Genomic DNA, 15,588 nt, shown 5'->3' with positions numbered 1-15,588 from the left:
TAGTAGTTGTCTTGAGTCGGGTTGAGTTTTGTTTTGGGAGGTGTGTTTTGAGTTTTGTGGTCAGTTTTGGTTATGTTGTTGTGTCGGGGTGATGTTAGTGTGTTTTTTTTTTTTTTTTGTGGTTTGAAATTCGGGGACGAAGTTCTTTTTAAGGAGGGAAGACTGTAATACTACGGTTTTATGTGTCTTAAGGTACTCTATCGAGTGGGGCTTAATCTGTCGAGTAAGTAGTGTTTTACGCAAAACAGTAGACTGCCTGTAGGGTACTCGATCGAGTAAGTTGGGGACTCGATCGAGTAAGTGAGTTTACGGGTGATGATTGACGGGTTTTGTTAATAATGCGGGATTAGTATATAAAGCTTTCGTCACTTTTCTTAAAACACTTTTACACTCTAAAACCTTTCAAAGAGAAGATTAGAAGTTACGCTGATTGTTCTCGCCGCATTATTAGCAAATCCCAAGGCTAGGAGTGTCGGATTGCATTGTTCTTTACGCCGTTGTGATCCTTGTGTCGAGGGTAAGCTTTTTATATAATTTTTATAATGTTTTGTTAAGATTGGTTAAACCCTAATTGGGTGATATTGGGGGTTTTGGGTGATTTATATGAATGTGTTAGTAATTGCATGTATATATGTTATAGGAGGAGGTTTCGTTGAGGAAAGATTATAATTTAGATGCTTGATCGATTGTTGGTGTTTGCTTTTCAGGTAGGGTTTCCCTACTCAGTATTGGCTACATAATGCGTGGTCTTTGTGATGGTGATTGTTGGTTAATTATATTGTTGGTTTGATTTTGATGGTTATTGATTGCATATTGTTGATTGGTTGTGTATCTGTTTGTGATCTTCGGGGTGCGTCCCTGGCTGAGTGGAGTCACTTGCGGGAGTGGCTTCACACCCTGATTCGCCTTCTGTGGAACCCGCCACAGAAGGGATGTGCACATTAATGAACTTGGGTTTATCGCTCGATGGAGATGAGCGGGGCTTAGGTGGGAACGGCTGCGGTCCCCCACTGGCAGCGAGGAGTACTTGTTGCGAAGAGTACCACTACAAAAAAACACGGAAAACTGACAGTATTTCTGACGGAATTTGAAGTCCGTTAGATATTTAAATATACTGACGAATTTGTGACGGATATTCCGTCAGTAGTCTATTCTTGACGGAATATCCGACAGCATACATCAGACAATACGGGCGCGTTAAAAAAGCTAAAGGCGCCATTATATCCTGACGGAAAATCCGTCAGAAGAGTCTCAATAACTGATGGATAATCCGTCACACGTCCCCTTTCAAATTATTACTCAAACGGCAATATTTGAAAGAAATAATCTGACGGAATTTCCGCCAGGAAAGTCAAAGAGACGTTGACTTTCTTGACGGAAGTTCCGTCAGGATGTTCAAAAAAGATTACTTTCTGACGGAAATTCCGTCAGGATATTTCCCTCAATTATTGCCGAAACAGCAATAATTGAAAGAAACATCCTGACAGAATTTCCGTCAGGAGCCCGTGTTTTTGGTGAATCCTGACGGAATTGCCGTCAAAAAAGTCAAACATTGTTTGACTTTCCTGACGGAAATTCCGTCAGGACTCTCCAAAAACACGGGCTCTTGACGGAAATTCGGTCAGGACGTTCTTAAATAGAAACTCAGCCGCGACAGCCTTGTTCATATCGCACATTATATTTTTGCCCAAATCAATTTTTTCCCTAAACTCTTCCCCAAATCCGACACCACCACACCACCACCACCACCCTCTCCTTCCGCCGACCACCACCACCACTCCAGGTTTGTCTTTTATCTCTTATTTTTCCTTTTCCTTTTCCTTTTCCTTTTCCTTTTCCTTTTTCCTTTTCTTGTCTTTATTTATGTTATTTGTATAGGTTGTTGCCGCCACCACAGCCGCCGTCCACCACAGCCGCCGTCGCCATCCACCCCTCCACCTTCTTTCTCATCCTTCTTTTTTACTTATTAGTAAAATTAATTAGGTATTTTTAATCTCTTTTTAATTATTTTTTTTGTTTAATTAGTCTAATTAGTAGTAGTTAGTGTTGATGCATGTTGAATTAGGATAGAAGCCATTTTTTTTGAAATGTTAAAATTTTGTAATAGTTAGTAGTACTTAGTAGGTTAATTAGTAGTAGTTAGTGTTGATGCATGTTGAATTAGGATAGAAGACATTTTTTTTAAGTGTTAAAATTTGTGTAATAGTTAATAGTAGTTTCGTGTAATGTTAATGTTTTTAAAATGATAATTTGAATTAATGTTAATTAGATTAGATATTTAAAATGAAAAATTAGTCATGTTACTTACTTTTTATTAATTGACATTATTAAGAAAGTAGTCATTGTTGTATGTTTTGTTTTTAATATTATTGAAATTAATGTTCACATTGACTTAGTACCCGTTCAAAAATTACTCATTAGGAGTAATTTTTGAATAGTTCCCGTTTTGGGACTGTCTTTGTACGTTTCAAGTCATTTAGGTAGTAAACATGTATTTGTGATTTGTTAATGAGGAAAGAGCTCGGTGAGAATTCCTTTAATGTTCTCTGAATGCATATGTGGAGTAATTATTTATTCTACATTGTGTATTTGGAGAACTAAGGGGAATTGCTGCCGAATTTTTTCCTCATTAATAAATCACAAGTGTGTGTTTGCTAGAGACTTGAAACGTACATTGATGGGTTTAGGTTATAGTGATAAGGACTCAATTCAAAAAAAAAAAAAAAAGACTACTTGTTGACAATAGTTATTTGTTGGTGATAATGTTTATTGAGTATTATTTTTGGTTGTTATTGTGTTTTTATGACACATATACAAACAAATTGAATTGTAGATATATATAAACATGAAAAGATTAGAACGACAATGGATGTATGAAAGATTAGACGAAAAAAAGAAACCGAAGCGTGAATTTGCAAAGGGGGTGAAAGAGTTTATTAACTTCGTGGAACAAAGTAGTATGTATAAGAATTTTGGTGAAATAAGGTATCCGTGTAAGAAATGCAATAACAGAGCTTTTAAAGGGAAAAATGTAGTTGAAGATCATCTTTGGTTGAATGGTTTTGCCGATAGTTACCATGTATGAACGTATCACGGTGAGGAAATGCCTAACGAAGGAAGTTCAAGTAGTATCGTAGTTAGTGAAAATCCTTACTGTGAGCTCGTGGAAAATGCATTACGTGATAATGTTGAACAAATATTGGAGGAGCAACTCAATCCCGACGACCTTAGCGATGAAGAAGTGCGTTATGAAACCCCAAACCCCCAAGTTTCTTCCTTATTTAAAATGCTAGAAAAAGCCAAACAACCAGTGTATGAGGGAACTAATATGAGTTTGTTGCAAGCGGCAGCTAGGTTGGTAACACTCAAATGTGAGAATAACATATCTCTTAGATGCGCGAATGGGTTTGTGTCGTTCGTAGGTGACATTATTCCAAAGAATAATGACATGGCGTGCAATTTTAATGAGATTAAGAATGTTCTTAAGGGACTCCAACTACCCCACCAGAAGATTGATGCATGTCCTACTGGATGCATGCTTTTCTGGGAGGAAAATGCTAATCTTGAGGAATGTACAAAGTGTCATGCATCTCAGTATAAAAGTACAAAAAATTCAAGTGGGAGGCGAATTCCTTGTACACCGTTAACTTATTTCCCGATTGCGCCAAGGTTACAACGATTATATGCAACCAAGAAGATAGCAGGTGAGATGAGTTGGCATCATAGAAACTCTCGATTAAGAGAAAGGGGGACAATGGCACACCCAAGTGATAGAGAAGCGTGGAAACATTTTGATAGAGAGCATTCAGAATTTGCAAGTGAGCCTCGTAATGTTCGACTTGGTTTGGGTACAGATGGATTTAACCCTTATGGGCAATTTGGGAAGAATTACTCATGTTGGCCCGTGATTGTCACTCCGTACAACTTACCTCCTTGGTTATGTATGAAGTGACAATTTATGTTCTTATCTCTGCTCGTTCCAGGTCCTAAGAACCCTAAGACAAATTTGGATGTGTACCTGCAACCGTTGATTAAAGAATTGAAAGAACTTTGGGAAACCGACGTGTACACCTACGATGTTTCTAAGAAACAAAATTTTCAATTAAAGGCTGCATTAATGTGGACGATCAATGATTTCCCGGCATATGGCATGCTTTCCGGTTGGTCCACAAGTGGGTACCGTGCTTGTCCTTATTGCCAAGAAAAAGAACATAGATCTTTTTGGCTTAAAAATAGCAAAAAGGTTTGTTGGTGTGTAAAAGACATTATTTTATGAGACATGTAAAAATTTGACCTTTAGTTTTTATTTAACAACTTCGTTCTTCCAATCATGTTCGGTTTTCTATCGATAATTTCGTTGTCTACTCTTGATTTCCGCACATGCGGTCGACATGATAATGGATTCCCGCTTGGCGGTCGATGGTTGTATTTGGTTTGTGCAGGTTTGGTGCGTAAAAACAATGCAAAATCCGCATTGTGGTGGGCAGCAAGCTGCTGTTTCCAGCCACTGCCCAGATGAGTCCTGACGGAAATTCCGTCAGAAAGTCAACAAAATGTTGACCAAATTGACGGAAAAACCGTCAGAATAGTGGAAATCCTGAAGGAAATTCCGTCAATTTAGTCAACAAAATGTTGACTATCCTGACGGAATTTCCGTCAGAGATGCCATACTCCTGACGGTTTTTCCGTCAGTATGCTCAACAAAATGTTAACTCTTGTGACGGAATTTCCGTCAGAATGGACAAACTCCTGACGGTTTTTCCGTCAGAATGGTCAACATCAGGTTGACTTGCTACATCACCCTAAATGCTAATTTTGACGGAATAACCATCAGGATTTTACATTCTGACGGAAAAACCGCCAGGAAATTATTTTCTGTGACCAATTGTAGTGACGCTTTATTCCTGGCAGTTTTTCCGTCAGGAATGCGTATGACTGATGGGAAATAGGCGTTTCTGACGGTTTTTTTCCGTCAGTTTCCCGTGTTTTGTTTTGTAGTGTACTCTGGCAGGGCTACACACTTTAGTGTGTAGTCAGTTGTGTGGAGATTGGAGATGGAGACTGGAGATTGGTTTGAGCTAATTGTAATATTGTTTCATTGCGACATTTGTTTTTATGTAATCAGTACTGACCCCGTTAATTGTTTTAAAAACTGGTGAGCAGTTGTTGAGCAAGTATGATGGCTTATGCGAGGGATAGCTGGGATGGAGTCACCACCAGTCTTAGAGTCTTCCGCTGTGTTTTTTTTAGTTGTTTGAGTACTTTGGCTTTTGAAGAACAATTGTATCCCTTTTGACAGTTTTTGGATCTTTGTTGTATCACCTAAACTTTATTATCATTTAAATACTTTTATTTATTGTCTATTTTAGTATCATTGCCTCGGGTAACCAAGATGGTGACGTTCTCATACCTTAAGTGGTCCTGGTAAGACACTTGGAGTATGGGGGTGTCACACATCCATCACCGCATCTCTCTCCCTAGTGACATTTCTAAGGGCCTCGGTGAGGGCCTAATTTTGAGCAATGAGCCCCTCCATTTATTCCTCGGACACGCGATATAGAGGTGAAGGAGTCCTTGCGGGGGTTCTCGGCATTATGTCTCTTAAATATTTCAACAGACGTCAATACATGCTCCAAAATAGAAGGTAAAGGGTATTGAGCACAATACAGGTCCACTCGATCGAGTGTGGAATGTCACTCGGTCGAGTGGTGTCCCACTCGGCCGAGTGCCTCAACTTACAGAATGTTTTCAGAAATCCCTCTATGGTCTGCTCGGTCGAATGGTACTATCACTCGGTCGAGTGAGTCCCCCACTCGGCCGAGTGTCACAACTTACAAGAGGTTTATGGAGTCTGGAAAGGTCTTCACTTGGTCGAGTGGCATATGCACTCGGTCGAGTGCCTTCTAGTCGGCGGAGTCCCTTTTCCACTTGACCAAGTACACATCAGTTGAGCCATTTATCCATCCCCACTCACACAAGTCCACACATAACCCTATTTACATGTTCCTAAATGCAAGTACGGATAAAAGTAGAGGCGTAGATACATCGCACAACTCACATATGACGATACTAGCATGTATGCTTACATCTATACATCCAATACATCCTTCTCAAGTTTTTACTACCATCAACAATGTTATCATATAAGACACCACTAAGCATATAATAGACCCACAACACCAAACAAGGAATATGCAATAATCACAAGCACCGAATACACCCCATTACCCATGCGTAGTGGCCGACTTAAGTTAAGAGGACAAGGGCACAACCTTAGGACGTCTCCCAAACTTATCACAATCTCTCTATGACTCAAACCGGGTTCATTTTAGATTGAATCACCCTAGTTCATTGGTTCATTGGTTTAGGCTCCAAAACCGTTGCTCTTATACCACTTTGTAACACCCCCATAAGTCGGGACCCTTTCCTCTAGGCATTCTCAACACATGGAGGCATTACAAGACTTGGTTTCCCAAGCTTGTAGTGTGAACAATCAAGTAAAGAAGTACTTCGCATAATATAAATAGATAAGTTATAGTTAGTTAAACGATTACAAGTTTAAGGGACATAAAATCCATCCCGAATAGTACAACCAAATCGAAGAGAATGGAGTTTAAATGTCAAAAACTAAGATAATCAAGAATGGTGACAACTAATGAAGATCTCTCCCCAAGTCCTCGTATATAGCATGCTAACCTATCAATACTGCTCCCCATATGGCCGGAAATCGCCATATGGTTCACCACAGATATTTCAAAACCCAAATATTAGCTTAACGATATAAATGTTCAATGAATGTAATAACTAATCCTACTTACTAATGTGACAATGCAAAGGTAATAACTAAAAATCGAAAAAGGTATGAAAATAAATGAAAGTTATCCTCCAACACCCATATCCACAAACCGGTGACCGAGAAACGCCCACGACGTCACTATCAGCACAAGGTACTCAGAACACATCCGTGGTACCGGGCCCGAGTGCGACTCGAGTCCCCTGCCAGACGTCGTGCCTCACTACACGAGTCCCTCCATAACCCAAGTACTAAATGTGCACATCCTCCTTGGAGTAGGAAGCTCCAAGGGTGACTTGAGCGGAAGACGGTTTCTCAACCGCCTTCCGTCTCCAAAAATCGTAACCAAGAAACCTCCAATATCCTCTATTGTCAACCAAACCATGAAAAAGTCAAATAAGTCCAACCAACACAACTATGCAACCATTTTAACACAATAAGTATAATCATGCTCAATTCTTCATTAATTCATTTATTCTCATCTAATTGCTCTTTAACATGTTATAATGCAATGTAACCAACCGTGTTACAATTCACCATACTTACCTTCACACAATCATCATAAAGTCATATTATGTGATAAACCCTAATTACCAAAACATGTTATAATGCAACTAGCATGAGGCAAAGGTAATGAATGACAATAAATGCACAATTAAACACACATATCATTATAGCTAAGTAGGGAAAACCCTACCTCAAACTTATCTTCACAAATCCACAAGCTACTCACTAGAAGTGCTCCTCAATGAAGCTCCCTACACACATTAATTACTACATTCATTACTATAAACTATTATAATAAATATACTAATTAAACTCTTTAATTATTCCTCTTAATTCTCATAACCTAATTAATTATGAGGTAGTATGGTAGGATAATTATGGTTACTAAGACAAGATTAAATGAAATGGAGTATAAATTAACTTACAAACAAGATGAATGAACAAGGAGGCAAGAATCCTTCACTGCATGCTAGGGTTTTCAGAGGATTGGTTGGTGGATATTTTAGAGAGATGTTTGGGGAAGTTTAGAGAGTGGTGAGAATAAGGTTTGGGAAGAGTTTTAGGTGCAAAATCTGAAGAGATAAGCCACAAAAGCGACATCTCACCAAACAAACTTCCCATATAAGGTGTACTAGATCGGCACTCAGTCGAGTGGTCGTTCCACTCGATCGAATGGGGGCTCCACTCGGTCGAGTGGATGATCACTCGGTCGAGTGACCACTTTTCCAGGTTTACAGCCTACTACCAAAGTGTACTCGGTCCTCCACTCGGTCGAGTGAGGCTCCACTTGGCCGAGTGGATCGTCTACTCGGTCTAGTCTAAGTCTTTATGAATGCGAGGTATTACAGCCGCGGGTCTAAGGTAAGGTCATAGGCCAGTCTCAATTAACAGTCTAAAAGGCAGTAAAAAGGTCCTCTCGGATCGCTATTCGCCCTAAAATGCTTCTAGCGGGCTCTCGCAACTTACTAGGGCACTATAATGTTTACAACATGTCTAATCCTTACCAAGCTTTCGATCTTAGGTCAGGATTTACCAAATCAAATAATCAATTGTGGCCTTTAATTAACTATTCATATATTTAATGTTGCAATTAACAATAAAGACTAATAAAATTGATTTACCTAATTGCCTAATTAACAACCTTTACCTTTCCATGGATCCCCTAAATCCTAGCAAAAGATTTAGCTACTCGTGTTGAAATCGATAACAATAACTAAAATAGATGAGAAATAATGAAGATTCATAATTAAATTGATCAAAAGAGAAATAAACAGTAACTAAAACTAATGATGAACGCAAGATAAATAATTAAAACTAAATAAGAAGAACGAAAGAGGAGATTAAATTGATTACCAAAATAAATCCGAGTACGAGCAAAGTAGAGAAGAGAATTCAATCTAGATCTAAAAGTTTGAGAAAGTTTCTAGGTAGTATCGTTTCCAAGTGTCTGCTTGCATAAAAAATAAAGTGTACCCTAATTAAAAGATTACAAGAGCTTTTATACTAAAGTCCAAACAAAAGGAAATAGACCAAAAGCCCTCGTCTATCCGTCTACTTAGTCGATCGACATGGGTAGAGTGTCGCTCGACATTGTGTAGAAGTGAATCGACATAAAAGGCTTGTCGATTGACATTGAGCATAGCCTTCAATATAGCGTGAATCTGTGTCTAATGAAGGTGTCTATCGACATAGTGCCGCAAGTCTATCGACAATGTGTAGGGTGGTCGATCGACACTCATCTGAATATCGATAGAAAGCATCCCCTTATACTAAAAGAATAAGACTTTCCCAAAAATTTCCCACCTAAATGTATTGGCTATAATTGGGTTTTATTATATTATATCTGTAATTGGACTTTTAGTATATCATCTCTGTTGGTGGGCACACAATAATAACTTGAATATTTGATAAGAATCTCTTGCAAATGTTACCATATTTAGGTTATTAATGTGTGCCCTTAGGGCACACGTTAGAAAAACCCATGTTATATTTACATCTGAATTATACTGAACTTTCCCTTTTCCATCGTTAATACAAAATATTAATAATAATAAATTTACAATTAAATTTTAACTTGAATTAAATATCAATTTTATTATTACTTTCTTTAATGTTTCTATCTAAAATACCGCGCAATCGCGCGGGATATATACTAGTATAGGTGTCAATAGACAACATGTATGTTGTCAATATACAAAGAGTAAAAACTATAATCTTTGATGGAGTCTGTGTCTATTGGCAATGTCTGACGACATATAACCCCCTGTCTATCGACAATAGCAGCATGTCAATAGACAACATGTATAAAACCCCATTTCTTGCTCTCCTAAGCCCGTCTAATCTCTTCCAAGCTTCTCTCTTGTTCCTTTACCGAACGGATTTGGCTTCTAATTGCATAAATTTGTCTCAAACCTACAAGAGACATGAAACACATCCACAGTAGCAAATACGGGAGGAAATGGAATGTAATAATCAAATAAGCCTATAAAAATATGTGTCAAACATGTGAATGAACGCATACAAAAGGCACGCATCAAACCTCCCCAAACCAAACCTTTGCTTGTCCCCAAGCAAGTAATAGACAAAACACTAAGAAGGAAGACTAATGGAGCGGCATACAACTCAGAGCTAGCCATATAAAAGACTCGTTAAACCTATTTAATGCAATAATAACACTCATGCTAAGGAATAAATTCTAAAGCTAAAGCACAGTAATTTAAATGCAAACGAGTTAAATTAATGACCAAAGACTACCAAATCGTCGACCTTGTAAGACGATCTATGTCGGACTCTCACGGGTCACTCATCTCTCAATTAAGCACAAGGTGAGTATAAATTTTGTAAGAGAGAAAGAAAAATAGTCACTCACCTAACTACGACATGCAAAAGCATGTATGCAATGTAACATCATAGGTATCACTACGCCAAATCGGACCATCAATAAGGAGCGTATCACAATGGTTTAATGCATTTAATAATGACACTTAGATTACCGTTTTCAAAATATTGACGGAAACCTAGACCGCGTTAATAAGAATAACGGTTTCCATCGAAAACCGTTTTTATTATAATGTGACAACGGTTGTTTAACAAACCGTTATCAAAAACGTTTAAAGGTTTCCATAAACTCGTTATATAATCACCCTTATCAACGGTTGTTGGACAACCGTTACCAGTTTAAGAAAACGGCGTTTCAAAAACCGTTACTAAATTAACACTAGCAACGGTTTTTGGTACCCGTTGTTATGTTATAGCTACGAGTTTCTTGTAACCGTTATCATTTGCTATTATGATATAACGGTTCCACTGTACCCGTTGTCATTTATCATTTACGGGTGAAAAATAACCGTTTTATACTTTTTCAATGTAAAATATTCAACCGATGCATGTATGATAAATAATGAACCGTTACATTTATTGTTTTGTTTGACCATTATTTACTATCCGTCCATTATTATATCCACACATGAATACATATTTTTCTATAAATATCACTTATAATGTGATCAATTAACCATATTCACCAATTCAACGTTCAATTAATCATAGCCTATAATTGAATTAAAAATATTACATCGATCACCATGTCGTCGTCGTCTTCTACACCCACCGAATAACAATCAAATACGCGTTATGTCCATCCTATTACGTGTATTATACACAACCTTCAAATCAAATATGATGACAATTGTAAGGCTTTTTCGAGAAGTTTTACTTGGATGAGATATATGCTTCGTCAAGGTGGTTATACGAACGTTAAAAAGGTCCACCCAGCTTGGACTAAAGTTCATGGTTTTCTTGGTTACGCAATGATCGAGTTTGAAGGTTTTGGGAAGAAGCTGGAATCTTTTCGTCAAGCGAGAAAACTCTAGGCAAGATACGAGGATCATGATGCTGGGAAGAAAAATTATTATACGGATAATGTGTTACAAGTGCAATATTTATGGATTGCAACCGAGTGTGACATTAATCTATTAAGAACATATTGACACTATATTGACACTGTGCCTCGTTCATGGGAGGCAGAACAAGTGCCTCTTAATAATCCACAATTGAATTCCCAATATTTATCGCAATCGCAGGGGAATTACAAGATGATTATGTTAATTAATTATTATTATTAATCTAATTAATGGTTTCAAAACCGCGCGTCTTTTAGTTTTTTATTATGTATGAATTTTTCTTGAATAATATATGCGTGGTAGTGTATTTTATTTTCTAATTATTTATTGTAAGTTACGTAGGTTTAAAATATTTGTTAATAAGTCAACTTTTACATTAAATTAATTACCAACGATTACTTTTACATTAAATGTGACTATAAATGTTAAAGCATCCTTTACAAACATTTATTAATCAAATCACAATATTTCATCCCCATTACACAAATTTGAAACAATGTGGCAATGAACCCTAATTTTATCAAAAACGAAGAATGACTTACACAAACGATTGAAGATGATGGGAAGGTTCTCGCCAGGCTTCCCGCCGATCAACACCTACCATTAATCAAAGCGTCCTTTGAACATCAACGGAATTATTGGATTAAGAGGCGTGAAGCAGTCCAACTTGTTAACAAAGCCTCATCATCATCATCATCTTCATACCCTCTTCGGCTTGTTACTTGCAACTTGGCTGCAGCCAGAGATATGTTGAGTTGTACTCTTCCAACCTTATCTCCACATGTAAGTCGTGTCCTTGCATATATTCAATTTGTTATTGCAAAATATGAAGCCAATGACCCGGAAGTTAGCGGTATACCAGAGTGGCGTGATTGGTGGCAGGTTGAGAAGCGCTTTTTACACTTAACCGGGGTTATTCCGGCTTATTATACATCTTTTGATTTCTGATAAATGCTGTAATGTATTTGGTTTAAAATTAAATGAAATGATCATTTTGAAAGTGTTGAGTTATGCTTGTTTGATTTGCTTCCATTTTTTGAACTCCATAGATCAGTCAGTAATCAAGATCCAGATTGCTGCTATGTAATACTCATCAACAACGATTCACCTGCAACCGTTGTCAATTGGTTCATCAACAACGGTTCAGCTACAACCGTTGTAAATTGGTTCATTAACAACGGTTAGCCTACAACTACAACCGTTGTAAATTTGTTCATTAACAACGGTTCACCTACAACCGTTGTCAATCATGACGTTCTAACTTCAACGTGCACCGTTTATTAATTGTTTGACCATACGACTCAATATATTAAAAAAATAAATAAATAAATAAATGTAAGATATGACGATACGACTCATCATATTAAAAAATAATTAATTGTTTGACTATACGGTATTTTTTAAGTCGTGTGCCCATGGCTAATATTTCTCATCATTCTTGATTTGACCAATGCACAGACGGTTCAGTTATTTTTTATTGAACCAAGGTACAAATATTGTGAGTTCATGGGTGCATAGGGATCGTAAGTTGTGAGAAGAAGCAGAAAATAAAAGATTAAGGGAATTGCGGCGTCAACAGAGCTATATTGAAAGCGAGAAGAAAATGGATGCGTTACAAGAAAGGTAAAAGGAACAATGTATGTTTATTAATTGCTCATTGGGTTGTATTTAGGAAACCAATTAAGGAAAGAAGTTACATTGAGTTGTGTATAATTTAGTCTTGAATTTCCATTTTCCCCCACTTACTATCCCAGTTGCCTAATTGAGGATAGAAGTTTGTACTAACTTAATACGAATTACCAAATATGGAAGATGTTTTTTTTTTTTGCGGGAAAAACTTTACACAATGAAAGATAAATGACAATGGTTAGGCACCAACTGATGTAATATAATGAAAAAAATTACAAGTTTATAGTCAGCCGTGGTCATATTGCAAAATACAGAATACGGTTTCGCTTAACCCGTGTTTACTAGTTTCAATAAAATATTCAAACAACACACATGCAAACCTTTTCCTCGCCCACTTAAAACCCTCGAACACTGAGTTTCCCTAGAACCACTACTATTCTCCGTCGCCGTCGTCTTTGCAGTCATCGTCGCCGCCGTCGTCGTCGTCGCCTCTGCTGTTGCCATCCTCATTGCCTCTGCCGTCCCCTCCGTCATCACCATACCGGGCTGGCTTCTCCTCTTTGAAGAAGTAATAATAAACCCTACTCCTTCGTCTCATTAACTTAATCTCTTTATTTTCTTAGTTGTGATATTATCCCCTAGTTATCTTAGGTTTATTGTGTGTTAAACAACACCTATTATTTTAAGTATATTGTGTGTTAAACAAATCTATATTTTTAGGTATACTGTGTGATCATTTATTTGAGACGGTGCTCCTGCTATGTCGACTTAATGTTTAAAGTTAGTAGTTTGTTAATTTCTTATTTAGATATGGGTGGAAAGCGGAAAAGAAATGATGGGAAAAGGTCAAACGAAGAAGATTCAGGTGATGAGAATAATTTGGAATCGGATATTGGGCGAAGGACCCATAGGGTTTCCCTAGAAGCAATAGAAAGAGGGATACCGAATAAAATTGAATGGGATCCATTAACGGGGTTGCTAGATGGTGATTTTGCTGCAAATTTCGCGACTTGGTTTAGTTATTGTGTAAGAGAGTATGTGCCTCTCGGTTTGACGCGTATCAATCAGTTGAGTCAAGACCTGGAGGAAAAGCTATGGGGGAGAATAAAGGTATGTATATACAATAATAAATGCAGTGAGATGAAATTATCTTAGTATTCGATATGTGCTATTAGCCGAAACTAACCAAATATGCTCACCATATATGCAGGCAGCTTACACTGTCCCCCAAGAACATGATGGTTACCTAAAAAGAAAGATAGGGGATTCCTTAAGAGCATGGAAGTTAAAGGTTGCTCAAAACCGCTTGTTCGACAAGAAGACCGGGCAGATAAACAAGAAACCACCAAAGAAGAAGTATCAGTTTATCAGCCAGCAAGATTGGATTAACTTTATTGCTTATAGGCAGTCTGACAAGTTTAAGGTAACTTATCTGCGACTCATTGGGATCACTTTATTAGTAATAACTTAATAAGTAATGAAATATGCTTACGTTACTCGATACAATTCATTTTATGAAGACTATGAGTAGGCGGAACCAAGAGAACATTTCAAATAAAGAGAGCGTCTTTCATGGCTCCAGAGGTGGATATAGATTGATTAAGAAGAACCTTGGAACCGTCAATCGTCACGATGCTTGGGTGGCTGGTCACACTCCTAAGAATGGAAAATTAGAAACTCCATATGATAAGGCCGTCAAAGAGAAAATTGTATGTTTGAATAAATATGTCACTCCTACCAGTGGTGGTCGGTTATATAATTGTGAGTTTAAATAAAATTTACTTGCATAATGGTTTTATGTGTTCTAGAGGATCTGTGAGAAGGAGGTACGGGAAGGAAAATGGAAGCATGAAGGATGTGATGATATTCTTGCTAGGGCAATCGGCAAAGCAGAGCATCGAGGTCGTGTGAGAGGGGTATCGACGCATGTTGGTATCACTAAGTATTTTGGGAAAAATACTCGAAGGACAATTAGTGGTGATGATAAGGTATATAAATACTGTATTTTATTCAACATAATTTATATATATATATATATATATATGTTCTGAAATTATACTAATTTTAATCATATTCATTTCTACTACACAGCTACAAACAACGGCCAGGTTGATACTCGGAATGGTGGAAACGGGGGATAAGCCATCTGAAGAAGAGTTGGTTATGGTTCGGCAAGTCATAAAGGAAGCAGGGGAGAAGAAGAAGAAAAAAGCGGGCATGCAAAGTGAGAAAGACATGGCAAAGGATCAAGATGGGTCAGATGAAGAGGAAGCCATGAAGGCAGGGGAGAAGGACGTGGAGGTGGGAGCCGAAGACACGTTCTTATCATCTCCAATTCTGGGTTTTGACAAGTTATTAGCTACTACGACTAGTTTATAATTGTTGTATATATACTAATTAATTAAATTTATTATTTAAAGTAGTGCATGTATATATACTAATTAATTAAAAATGTGAAGGTCGTTTGCAAGAAGCCTTGTGTTCTTTACTACCAAACCTCTATAGTGGCATCGGGGGGAATTGTTGTTGCTAGGGGAGTTGAGATTGAAGGCAATCAAGGCATTGCTCCCCTTGAGGGATGGAGGGAAGTGGAAGTGACCGAGTTATATCTGGAGAAGTATGGTATTCTAATAGTACCATATAGTGATAATTGGCTTTTGCAAGATGTCGTGGGTTCTATTGTGCAATGACCTGAATAATTCATTACTGTTGACATCTCCGAGGTAGTTATGCTAAAGCGAACGCATTTTATATAAT

This window comes from Silene latifolia, chromosome 7 (genome assembly GCF_048544455.1).
Source record: "Silene latifolia isolate original U9 population chromosome 7, ASM4854445v1, whole genome shotgun sequence".
In the NCBI taxonomy this organism is placed as follows: Eukaryota; Viridiplantae; Streptophyta; class Magnoliopsida; order Caryophyllales; family Caryophyllaceae; genus Silene; species Silene latifolia.
Note: the sequence above shows the minus strand (reverse complement) of the source record.